Source organism: Microtus pennsylvanicus, chromosome 5, assembly GCF_037038515.1.
Source record: "Microtus pennsylvanicus isolate mMicPen1 chromosome 5, mMicPen1.hap1, whole genome shotgun sequence".
NCBI lineage: Eukaryota > Metazoa > Chordata > Mammalia > Rodentia > Cricetidae > Microtus > Microtus pennsylvanicus.
The window spans coordinates 5,040,214-5,053,581 of NC_134583.1; positions in this window are offsets into that span (position 1 = coordinate 5,040,214).

The window sequence follows — 13,368 nt, forward strand, 5'->3', positions numbered from 1 at the left end:
CATATATGGATAATCCTGGGATTCTTAATTTTCCTTAGCACTATTTGGTTTGATAATAGGAAAATGATCAAATCTCTTAAGGCAGAGGTTGAACGTTTGAAAACTATTGAGAGTGAAAACAATCTTCTCAAGAATCAGTTTGAAGTTCTCCAGGAAGAAAACAAATCTTTGTTTAACATGACTCGGTTAACTGAGCAAAATCTAAAAAAAGTACAGGTTGATGTTAAGGAGAAATTCATTACTATGGAAGAAGGAACAGCTGAATTAGATCGTAAGTTTCAGCAGTCCCTTTCTGTAGGAACTGAAACGTTAACTGAGAGAATCAAAACTGCTGAATGTGACAATCGAATTTTGTCTAAAGCATATGACAGATTGGCGGAAAGATTGTCAATACAAGAAGGCACGGTTTATGCCATAAAAATTATGTCCAAAGATGACAAGTTATCTCTACTGGACAAATTTCATACTCTAGAATCCTCAATGAAGGCTTTAGAACATAATTCTGGGCAGGAGATTCAGACATTACAAAAAGCAATGGTGAATAGAATTGAAAAGATTGAGGAATTTCTAAATTCTGAAGAAGAAGAGCAAAGGGTAGAAAGGCAAATTTTAACTACATCTGTGGATAAATCCCTCCGGGACAATTTTCACAAAGCTCTACCTACAGCTCTACATGCCTTTCCTGTAATAACAACAGAAAAGGTGGTTGGTTCCAGAAACCCTAGGGTCATCAAGGAAGATACATGGGAGCCTGTCCGTATGAATGATCTCAAAGAAATTAAACAGGCCATCATGTCTTTTGGGATGCACTCCCCTTTTGTTAAAGAGATGCTAAAATCTTGGGCCACAACAAGCAAAGCAACCCCCTTGGACTGGCTCCAGCTGAGCTCCGCGGTCCTTGAGAGTGGACCGCACTTAAAATGGAAATGCTTATTCAGGCAAGAGGCTAGACTTTTAGAACAGCAGGAAAAGGCGAAGGGAATTGACGTTTCCCTAGATAAAATTCTAGGTGAAGGGCTCTTTTCAGACCCTCAGGAACAAGCTAATTTGGATGAAAACATACTTTCTATGTGTACTACAGCAGCCTTAAGGGCTTGGGACAGAGTACAAGACCCAGGACAGAGAATGGAATCATTTGTCACAGTTAAACAGGGTCAGAGAGAACCCTTTAGTGACTTTTTACAAAGATTAACTAAAGCTGTACAAATGGGGATACCTGACCCAGAAGCAAGACGTATAATAATTGAGTCTTTGGCCTATGAAAATGCTAATGTGGAATGCAAAAGGATCTTGAGGCCTTTAATGTTCAGATCAGCGTCCTTGGAAGAATGGGTCTTGCATACACTAGATGTTGACACATTTGACTATGGCACTGAAGCATGGGTAGAAGAAGCAATTTCCAATGGTAAAAGGAGACACCAGAATACCAAATGTTTTAATTGTGGCAAAATGGGTCATATGAAAAGGAATTATAAACAACGGGTTTTCAGAAATAATAATAATGCGTCTTCTAGAAATAACAGGAATAGAAGGAATCAGCCTTCAGGTTTATGTAGAAGATGTGGGAAGGGCAGACATTGGACGAATGAATGCAGGTCTACAAGAGATAGACAAGGCAACCTGATACAGACGGGAAACGTGAGAGGGGGGGCCTCTCAGGCCCCCATGGCAAACATGGTTCAGACATTCCCAGTTTCTGCAGAGAACATGCCTCGTCAGGACAATTAGAAAGCCACATGCCTACTGTTACAAGCAATAGTAATCAGAAAGATGAGTTACGTGTGTTTTGGCAAACTTCTATAAATGATCAAAGACCTAAGCTGAGAGTGTGTGTAAATGGCATTTTTATTACTGGCCTACTGGACACAGGTGCTGATGTAAGTATCATTACCCCAGAATCTTGGCATCCATATTGGCCTCTTCAGAATGTAAATGTTCAGCTCCTGGGAATTGGAACCCTATCTCGAGTAAGGCAGAGCACGAGATGGGTTGAATGTATAGGGCCTGAGGGACAAATAGGAAAATTAAGGCCTTATGTAGCCAATATTGCAATGAATTTATGGGGTCGTGACCTATTACAACAATGGAATACTCAAATTAACATTCCTGCTACTTCTAGAGCCCATATTTCTGAAAGGAATATTAAAAGTTATTACAAAAGGACAAAACCGGCCATTAGGGCTGTGCAGGAACAAGCAATTGATGTCCCTTCAGAAATACCAACAGCCTTGCCTCTAAAATGGTTGACTGAGAAACCAATATGGACAAAGCAATGGCCTTTAGCTGAGGAAAAGCTACAGGCTTTAGAACAGCTGGTACAAGAGCAACTAGAAGCTGGACATATAGAAGAATCTACCAGCCCTTGGAATTCTCCTGTATTTGTGGTTAAGAAAAAATCAGGTAAATGGAGAATGGTGACAGATCTCAGGGCCATCAACAAGGTTATTCAACCTATGGGCCCTCTGCAATCTGGAATTCCGTTGCCCTCTTTATTACCAAAAGGATGGCCTCTCATAGTTATTGATTTGAAGGATTGTTTTTTCACTATACCTTTGCAAAAAGAAGATAGAGAAAAATTTGCCTTCACAGTGCCTACTTATAACAATTCTCAACCTTCGAGGAGGTACCACTGGACCGTCCTCCCCCAGGGTATGTTAAATAGCCCCTCCCTGTGCCAATATTTTGTGAACCAACCATTGCAAATAATACGCAAGATATTTCCCAAATCTATTGTATACCATTACATGGACGACATATTGTTATCTGATTCAAACATAGATACCTTGAACAGGCTGTTTGAAGAAATACAGATACTGTTACCTAAATGGGGATTGCAAATTGCTCCTGAAAAGATTCAGAAGGGAGATTCTGTTAATTATTTAGGTTATAGAATAGGTTTGCAAAAAATTAAGACACAGAAGGCACAAATTCGGAGAGATCGCTTACGGACTCTTAATGACTTTCAAAGACTGTTAGGAGACATTTCCAGTTTACGACCAACTATTGGGATAACACCTGATCTAATAATTCATTTGAACAAGACCTTGGATGGTGATAAAGATTTAAACAGTCCCAGAGAATTAACAGCTGAAGCAGAAAAGGAACTGACAATGATTGAGGAGAAATTACAACAGGCACATGTGGACAGAGTGAATCCAGAGCTCGATTGTATTCTCGTCATATTACCATCGAAAATTTCTCCTACAGGAATTTTAATGCAGAGAGATGATATTATCTTGGAATGGATCTTTTTACCACATAAATCAAGTAAGAAACTGAAAACTTATGTGGAAAAAGTCTCTGAGTTAATTATAAAAGGCAAGCTGAGACTTCGTCAACTAGCAGGCATAGACCCAGCAGAAATTATAGTGCCTTTCACTGCTGATGAACTAAAGAAATTATGGGAAGATAATGAACCATGGCAAAGAGCTTGTGCTAATTTTTTGGGAGACATTAATAACAACTATCCAAAAAGCAAGCGGCTCAACTTCATAAAGAGAACTTCTTGGATCCTTCCTCGAATAGTCCGTGATGCTCCAATAACTGGAGCCCGTACATTCTATACTGATGCCAATAAATCAGGGAAGGCAGGTTACAAATCAGAAGACTTGGGTAAGGTGGAACAAAGTCCTTATGATTCTGTCCAGAAGGCAGAATTATATGCCATTCTTATGGTACTAAGAGATTTTAAAGAACCTATTAATATAGTTACTGATTCACAATATGCAGAAAGAGTTATTTTACATATTGAAACTGCTGAATTTATACCTGATGATACAGAACTAACCTCATTGTTTATCCAGGTTCAAGATTTGATCAGGAACAGGCTTTGCCCTATGTACATAACACACATCCGATCCCATACGGGTCTGCCAGGTCCTCTAGCACAAGGTAATGCAGAAATTGATCAATTATTGATTGGTAGTGTGCTTCAAGCCTCTGAATTTCATAAAAAACATCATGTTAATAGCAAAGGTTTGAAGAAAGAGTTTTCTATTACATGGCAACAAGCTAAGGAGATTGTGAAGAAATGCCCTACCTGCTCTTTCTATAACCAAACGCCACTGCCAGCAGGAGTTAATCCAAAGGGCACTCATAGAAATGAAATCTGGCAGATGGATGTGTTCCACTTTCCAGAATTTGGCAAATTGAAGTATGTTCATCACACCATCGACACTTATTCAGGCTTTCAGTGGGCAACTGCTTTAAGTTCAGAAAAAGCTGATTCAGTAATCACTCATTTATTAGAAGTCATGGCTATCATGGGTATACCTACACAAATAAAGACAGATAATGGTCCTGCTTATGTCTCTAGGAAGATGAAACGGTTTTTTGATCATTACAATATCAAGCATGTTACAGGTATACCATACAATCCTACAGGTCAAGCAGTCATAGAAAGATCAAATCGAACTATAAAGGATATGTTGAACAAACAGAAAGGGGTGGAAAACACCCCTAGAAATAGGTTACATAATGCTTTGTTAACCTTGAATTTTCTCAACGCTAACGAGAAGGGAACGACGGCTGCAGAAAGACATTGGATAATGGAAAAGTCTGCTGAACTAAATCAACCAGTTTATTTCAAGGATGTACTGACCTCACAATGGAAGCCAGGAGATGTGCTGCGTTGGGGAAGGGGTTTTGCTCTTATCTCCACAGGTGAGGAAAAATTATGGATACCGTCAAAATTAATAAAGGTTCGGTTTGAGGAAGAGAAGTCACTTGGAAAAGATAAATAACAATTCATTCACAAGGATGACCGACATACAGATGGTAAGGATTACTAATAGGATGGGGGCAGGGTTCTTTTCTTATCTCCACAGGAAAATATTCACCTCCAAAGAATTTGAGGGACCCTGAATATTTAATTACTGATGGATGGAAAATAGATACGACCCATTAAACATCAACAATAAAATTCTATACGTATCGTAAGTATTGGTTTTATATATATTTATCTATATTTATATGTTTTATTGAACACTTCTTTATAAATGTGTAGAGCTGGTTTTGGAGTTGGACTATGGCTCAGTCCTTCTTCAATTCCAAGCCTGTTGATAAGAGATATTTCAAAGTTTCTGTCTCAGGTCAGGAGCCATGAAATGGGACAGAATAAGAATAATTTTATACTTGATAAACTTTCTTTGCCTTCCCTCACATCTGTGTCTTTCTTTATATGTCAGTATAAGTCCTTGTTGTTAATGTTTAAATTTCCCATAACAAGCAACATATTTTCCTACAGTAATTTTTGAAGTTTCCAGGATGAAGATGGGGCCCCACAACATCAACTCAATCTGGTTTTTATGACGTCATGAATTTTTTTTTTAAGCACTAATTTTGGATCTGTTTTTTGGTACCAATTGCAAGAGACAATTTCATATGATGCACATTTTTGACGACGCTCTGGCCGGACCTTCTCGAAACACACAGAGACTAGTTATAGTCTTCTTAAGTCAAAGGTTAATTTGGGAATTTTACCATCGTTTGCTTTCACAGGGGCCCCTAAGAAGAACGTCGCCCCCATGTCAGCTAGAAGCAATCTAAGAGGACGACGTCCCCTCTCCCAACAGAGTTTGCCCACAGGGTTAGGAACATCTTTTAGTGGTTGGTTTAGGGGTGAGGGGATGGGGAGATATTGTATGGAATTAGGGATATATATAAAAAAAAAGAGGGGGATTAACTGGGTTGATGGGATGATTGGTATTTGTGACTTACTGTTTTTAGAAAATTATGTTGGTACTGTTTCTTGTATATTGATATATTGAATATTGAATGTGAGTGTTCCTACCTCTATTTTGGTATAAGAGTATGCTTATATTGTATGGATACATCTATCATATCACAATGTACATTTCTACCTCTGGTCCTATTTATGTAATAACATTGTTTACATTTGATAAGTAATGACATTGTTTACAAGTGAAGATCATTGTCTTCATACATTGCACAATTGTTTATTCCCTTAGTTTTCAAATTAGATAGGTATTGAGAATTACATGTTTGTCATATTATTTTTAGGTTAATCAGGTCTTTTAGATACATAGAGATTATTTTCAGTATAGATAGTATAATCTTCAGCTTCTTTGAAGAGCTGTAGAAAATGGCCTTTAATCTAACCTAGAATTATGTGCCATTGAGACACAATTTACTCCTGGCAACACCACTCTACTCCCGAGAGAACGTTGAGCACCAAAGACACTCCACTGGGAGCTTGTCTTCCTGGCAGAACTGGCCTTTGGGTTAAGAAAAACCCATACCTCAACTACTGACTAAGATATAAACAGGATTGTCTTATCTTGCCAAGACAGGGTAGGATAATCCTAAGAAAGTTCCTTGCATTTGAGAATGGTATGTCAGTTATGTTAGGCCTTAGCCAAAGTTGGTTGACTCAACATTGCAAACGAGATTTTGGGTGATTGCCCAGGCAGTCAGTTGTCTCTGTCATTTGTTGCACATTTTGGATATCTCTTTTTTGTTAAGTAATATTTACTCCCTTCTCAGATCTTTGATGGAGTTGAAGATTATTTAATTGTAGTTACTCTTTAGCAAAACTTTTGCTCTCAATATTGTTTGTTATATTTATCATTTGTTATTATTGTTATAGTTATATTTGGTTTAGTTGTGTCTTATTTAGACAAAAGGGGGAGATAAAGGGGTTAAATCAGCTCCCTTTAGAGGGCGGGGTTTGCCTCAGGCGAATCCATGCCAATAAAAGGGTGCACGGAGAGGCGGCTCGTCCCTTTTGTTCCTCGCTACCTGTGCTACGCTGGAACTTTGGTTCAGTAAGTTTAACAATAAACTGGTAAAAATTCTTTGATATCTGCATTGCCTTTATTTTGTGCCGGTACACAAATCTTTGAGTTGTAGGCCAGTCTTGTCTACCTAGCAAGTTCCAGGACAGCCAGAGGCACACAGAGAATCCCTGTCTCAACAAGCGAACAAAAATGACATTATGAAAATTGCAGTAGGTTTAATAGCCTTAAAAAATTATACTGAGTGAGGTAACTAAGACTAGGCAGAAAAAATGTATTTTCTCTCTGATATGTTGATCAAAAGTCTGAATTTATGTTTATATTTAAATTGTGGTCTCTGTAAAGTCTAGAGAATTAGACAGGATCCATGAGTGGACAAGGAAGGTTAAATTTATATCAAAAGAAAACTCAACTCATTCAAAATGGAGGGGTGGGTGAATACAGAAGGGATAAAATAATGAGGCATAGTTAATTGGATTTCAGAATATAAGAATACAACATAGTTTGAGTGGAAATATTCTTCATGGGTGGGAATATCAACCATAGAAGATATGGGTTATTGTACAAAAATTCTCATTCTGACTGTGGGAAAACTCTGTATGAGCAATAAGTCAAGTCAATCAAAGAGCTCCTCCAAGCAGGACAAGACAGTAAGACAGTAAGAACTGATTTCTAAGGGCTGTAACACCTTGGTTACAGAAAATAGAGAAATGAAGGGAGAATTGTACCAGAAGCTCCCTTCCTGTCAGCTAGTGTTGAAAGTGTTGGAACGTCCTAGGGAGGCTTTCTATGGAGAAAGGACATCAAGAGTCTTCCCAAAGCATGAATACTACAGACTATAAAACCAGTATGCCAAGCAGGATGCTTCCATTTGTGCAATGATAGTATTATTTTAGGAGATCAACCAGTCACTCTCTACAGAATTTGAGACCTACACTGCAGAAGGGAATTCTTGCCAATAACTGTAAACCTGGTTGAATATCCATAGATGGGGAAGTCATTCATAGGCCCCAAGGAGGAACTTACTACTGCTTTTTCCACATTATGCATAATTGAAATGCATTATATACATATAAGAAATGTTTAAGGAACAAATTGAATTATTGGAAATATAAGTCTATTATCGTAAGATTAATGTTCTTTGAATTTTGATCTGAATTCTGTAAAGCAAAGGTATTTCAAAGTTTTCAGACAATAAATATTAATGTATTTCAGTTTCAAAATTGTTAAAAGCATTATTTTAATCATACAATCATTTCAAAATCATAGAGGAGTTATAACAGTGTGTTTCCTGTCCCTGAGACAAAGTCTATGACCAGAAGCAGCTAGCAGAAGAGATTTATTCTTTGGGGGCACAATACACCAATGAGAGAAATTATAGAAGGAACTAAAATAAGAAATGGATCATGAAGAAATGATGGCTACCGGGTCATTCACTGGCCTACTCAATTAAGCTTCAATTACAGTCCATGCCCATGTGCCCAGACATGTTGTTTCCCACCGTGGGCTGGCCATTCTAATATTAATCTTCAAATTAATATTAATTAGACAAGTTGATATTAGACACTCAAAACAGCTTCTCATAATTATTCATACAATTCAATTCTTCAATTGATAGGAAGCCACCACTTCCTATGTAACTCTAGGTTATGCTAAGCTGAAAATAATATCTAAGCAGTAAAAGGATACACATTTTAAAGTGATATTTTAAGGTAACATAATGAGTACAGTTCAAGTAAAATGTAATAGTCAATTAAATTCATAAATACAATCTTTTTGTTAAAATTTATTTTTTATATTTCTAAAGGATGAAAATAACAAATCTTAATTGAAAATCCACATTCCTATTTTATTTATTTAGCAATGAGCTATAATGTTAACTAATTCAGTATGTGGGGTAGAAAGAAAATATTTTCCTAATTCCGTGTATACAAAGTATAAATACTTAATGGGATACATGTATAAAATTTAATTAAGTGTTCCCAATATTCTTTTTCTCTATGAGATCACCAATATAATTTGTAGTTCATTGTTGTAATTTCATTTACCAAAGGTTTTGTTAATTGGGCAATAAGAAATCAGATAATTTTCAATTACTGTGTAAAAATACATGAGTCTGGGATTAGTGTTAGTGTTCTTCAATTCATTTTTTACTTGAAGCTCTTGAAGTTGTTTTACAGGAAAAATATGAGCATATGTATTGATTTCATACATTTGAAATGAGAATGAAAGTTCTAATCAAATGATGTACCATTGAGTTATCCATTATTACATTATAGGGCATTTCCAATGCTATTTGTTACCCTCTAGAATTTGTTGAAGACAACACATATATAAGTCAGAAGACATGGTGAAATCAAGCTGTTGTTGACTGAGAAATTTCATGTATGTTCATAGCAGATAAGACATATCGGCTCTTGATTGATCTCTTCTACTGAGCCCGCATCAATGAATGTGCTGCCCAGCTACCCTAAAACATGACAGTTGCTGGCTACCAGTGCTCCTGCTGTAATGGTCCCATCTTCCCCCAGCCAAGCTAACTACCCCTGTGTTTTCAGCAATGAGAGAAGAAGCTAGCCATGGTTAACTGTGCCTGGGCAGGACTGGGCCTCTGTTTGACTGATGAAGTGAGAATCCCAGAGTCTGAGCCCCACAATTCCCCAGATGTCTCTGACTGGTCCTGTTTTAATGCCAAGCAGCAGCCCTGTGCAAGAAGATATAGACAGCGCCCATACTGCTCCAGCTTTCTACAACCAGGTTCCCTGCAGACACCTGATCCATAAACCTGTAACTAGTACTGAAGAGAATCACTCCTTGCTGCATTTCTGTTCATCAATTCAATGAACTCCACTTGCTCTGTCTCAGGAACATCTTCAGTTTTGACTGTGAATGGGCTTCTGGCAAGTGCACATGGGGTGTCAGGTAAATTTGGAAAACAAGATGAAATTTTATCTGCAAGAATGTGCAGGTATTCTTTTTCACAGAAATTATCATCGTAATCCCTTTGTCTGGACTAATGTCATGTTCTTCAAAGAAAGCAGGTAGGGAAGGCAATATGTACATTTTACGTTTTATCTCTTTTATTTTGACAAAGCTGACATTTCATTTGGAATGATCAGATCTTTACAGACAAACGAGGCTTTTTCATTTGGTCCTCTCAGTGATAAAGTTAACTCATTCACGGTGGCGATGTCAACCAAGTAAGCTGTTTGACACAATTCGTTTTCATCCCTGAAAAGTACTCTAAACTGCAGTCTTGATTTCTGATTTAAAATGTTTTGAGTTAATCAAGAAGCTCAAAAACATGTTTTAAAACTCTTCCTCTCAACAGCCATCTCAATTTAGTGCAGAATAGCAGAGCTTTGATAGTCCACATCATTGCCGGGTTGTAAAAACAGTCGACTGTTTAAAGTACTCACTTCTACAAAATTGACAGTACTAAAGACACCTTTCATTACTTCTTATAACTCTTGTGGCAGCATCATCATTACTAATATTTGCTAATGAATCATATAGTGAGTTAGGATGACTTTTGGTGACTCATTCGGTACTAAACATTGGAATCCAGGTCGACAGCCTGCATTTGTGAAAACACCACAAAACTTTACCCAAACGATGTTATGCTCTTTCCCAAATAAATCAACTATGTCAGAAACACCAGGAGCAGTGATTGTTGCTTCAGGGTTTCACAGAAGAAACTGACATTTTGGTCTCCGTCATTAATACACCTCACAAAATCCAGTAATTGTAAATAGTTTGCAACATCCATAGATTCATCAAACTGGAAAGAAAATATTGAAAGGGCAACGGATTCTACAGACAGCCTCCCAGAGTTCTTGACAGGAGTGGTAGGTGGGTTAGCAGGGTGTGCCTGCTGGCATTGGGGGCTGGGAAAGAGCAATGAGCAGGGAGGCTGAGGTGAGGCAGAAACGTTTGTGAGATCGACAGGAGATGTGGGTAGAGCAGGAAGTCTTCACTAGGGATGGATGGGATGGTGGCAGGGGAGAGGATGGGACTTGGGGACTGGGTTTGGAGAAGAGGGAGTAGTAAAGTGGTAAGGTCTTTAGTTAGTTTACCAGTTTCCCTGGGCAACTCAGCTGGTCTGTTCACATGGTATGCTTGCTGGTATTGGAGGCTGGGGTAATAGAATGAGTTGGGGAAAGGAAAGTTGGGGAGAAGATCTTCATTGTCTATTGGGGGTGGGGGCAGAGAAGAGAGACAGACCACAACAGGTTTTTTGCTATAAAGCTGGGATGAGACACAAGCAATTGGATCTGGAGGAACATATTTCTCATCGAAGTAATGATTGAGAGTCCCTGTCCCTTTAAAATTATATAATTAACTTGAAATCATATATAATTATGCTACAAATACATATACTGTACTAAGTTTATAGTTCAGATTTCCCACCCCATGTTTTAGGGCTAGAGATTCAATTCAAGTCTAAATAACCACTCTAACATGTAGCTACATCCCACGCCCCAGTTCTGCTTTATTTAAAATGTATAAGTAATTTCAAGTAGTACAGTACAATCCTGTTTCTTTATCTTAAACACACTTTTGTATTAGTTTTTCTTAACAATGTTAGCAAATAAAACCCGGACTCAATATGTAGCTTAAAATAAAAGGAGAAAGTAAAAATGATCAAGAATTTGAGTGTGTAGGGAGATGAGAGGGATTTGGGAAAAGTTGAAAATGGAAGGCAAAAAGATTTAAAATATATGAAAAATATGAAAAAGTGAAAACTTTATTAAACTTATTTTAATATGATTTTCTTTATAGTCTGAACATTTCATGCATTTTTTTCCTTTCAAGACAAGCATTCTCTGTTGTTTTGGAACCTGTCCTGGAACTCGCTGTTGTAGACCAGGCTGGTCATGAACTCAGAGATCTGCCAGCCTCCGCCTCTTGAGTGCTAGGATTAAAGGGGTACACCACCACCATTTGGCCATATAATGTGTTTTGAACATATTTACTACTTATTCTTCTCCTTAACTTCTTGACATCTACTCCTCCTTCCCAGTCACCTCACCTTTCTCTCTTTTTTTTAAAAATTCCTAACCGAGAGCTATGTGTGCTGCTTAGATGCCAAAGGGCATACACCACACAATGAAACTTTTCCTCCTACCAAAGGGCATACACCACACAATGAAACTTTTCCTCCTACCAAAGGGCATACACCACACAATGAAACTTTTCCTCCTACCAAAGGGCATACACCACACAATGAAACTTTTCCTCCTACCACGAACCACACCTCTAAAGAAAACGCAATTCCTACCCCAGAAGTCATCGACTCTCCACAGCTTTTCAGAAGTCCTTTCTTCCTCCGTGCTAGAATGGTGACTGACTTGATCTTACTTAGGGAGGGTGCAGGAACCACACTGCTGTGAATTTATTAGTGATTGAGTCGTGCTTTGTCCAAAGCCACTATTTTAATCCTGCTTTCCACAACTTTTGGCTGTTAATGCCTCTCTAGCCTCCTTTCAGGATCTTTCCCGAGCCTTGGGGATATGCAATGGAGGACCTGATAGAAATGCCTGATCTATGGCTGAGAATTCCACTGACATTTATTCTTTGCACTTTGACCAGCTGTGAATACTATATATTCACTGCTAAGGACTGGGAGCTGTACTAGTTTATGGCTAATGAGTTTCAGATCTATAAGACAATTTGATACCATGTCCATTAGATGAGTTAGAGTAGTAGGTTCATCTTTAGGACCTGTGAATATCCCAAATATGTATTCTTTCCCAGACTTGGTTTTCCTTCAATGGAGTGGCCTTAAAGACAATGCAATCTAACAGTTGCTCAATTCCTCAGAATATTGGAAACTACTGACCCTTGACCATAGCTTGCCATGCTATACATTATTTCAGTTCACTGTATTAACAGCTTGTTACAAAACTTGATGGCTATGTTTGTTTTAGTAGCCTACATAGAACCTTATGGTACTATGAAAGTTACACAGCAGGAAAACAGGTTTGATCGAGGAGGGAAGTGTAAGTAGGGAGAAGGGTAGAAGAGGAGAGCCGAACAGGACTGGAACCAGGGAGAAATGACATGATGTACTAAAATTTAAAGTTTCATATGTTTTGTGTATGTTCATACAGAAGAGTATAAGTATAACCAAACTTCAAAGTGGATAATGCTACTCCTGGAAACCATAGCAGTCAAACAAAAAAGCAAGGCTCACAGGTGGTGTACCTCATCAGGAGTTGCTGGTTTAGGGATCCAAGAAGGCCTGACTCTAAAGAGTACTACATACTGCCATTGCTCTTAGTTGCTCATCAGAAATTAATGGAGAAACTGTATTTTTTAAAGACACTTAAGACTGACTGCAGGGCATAGAGAAGCCAAATTGGTACTGGCCATTCAGCTATAACTTCCATCATAAGACCAAGATATCTTCCCCTTTACACCGGCATATTTAGATATATTTTGTCTGTAATACTATAAGATTAACTGATGTGACTTAAATGAGGTTAACTCTACAACTATGCAAATATGTCTATTTCTTCTCCTCTACATGCACAGTGCATAGTACATTGTCTCTGGCTTGTAACAAATGAATGCTCACATTTTTATTTGACAGTTTCTGATACTACTTTAG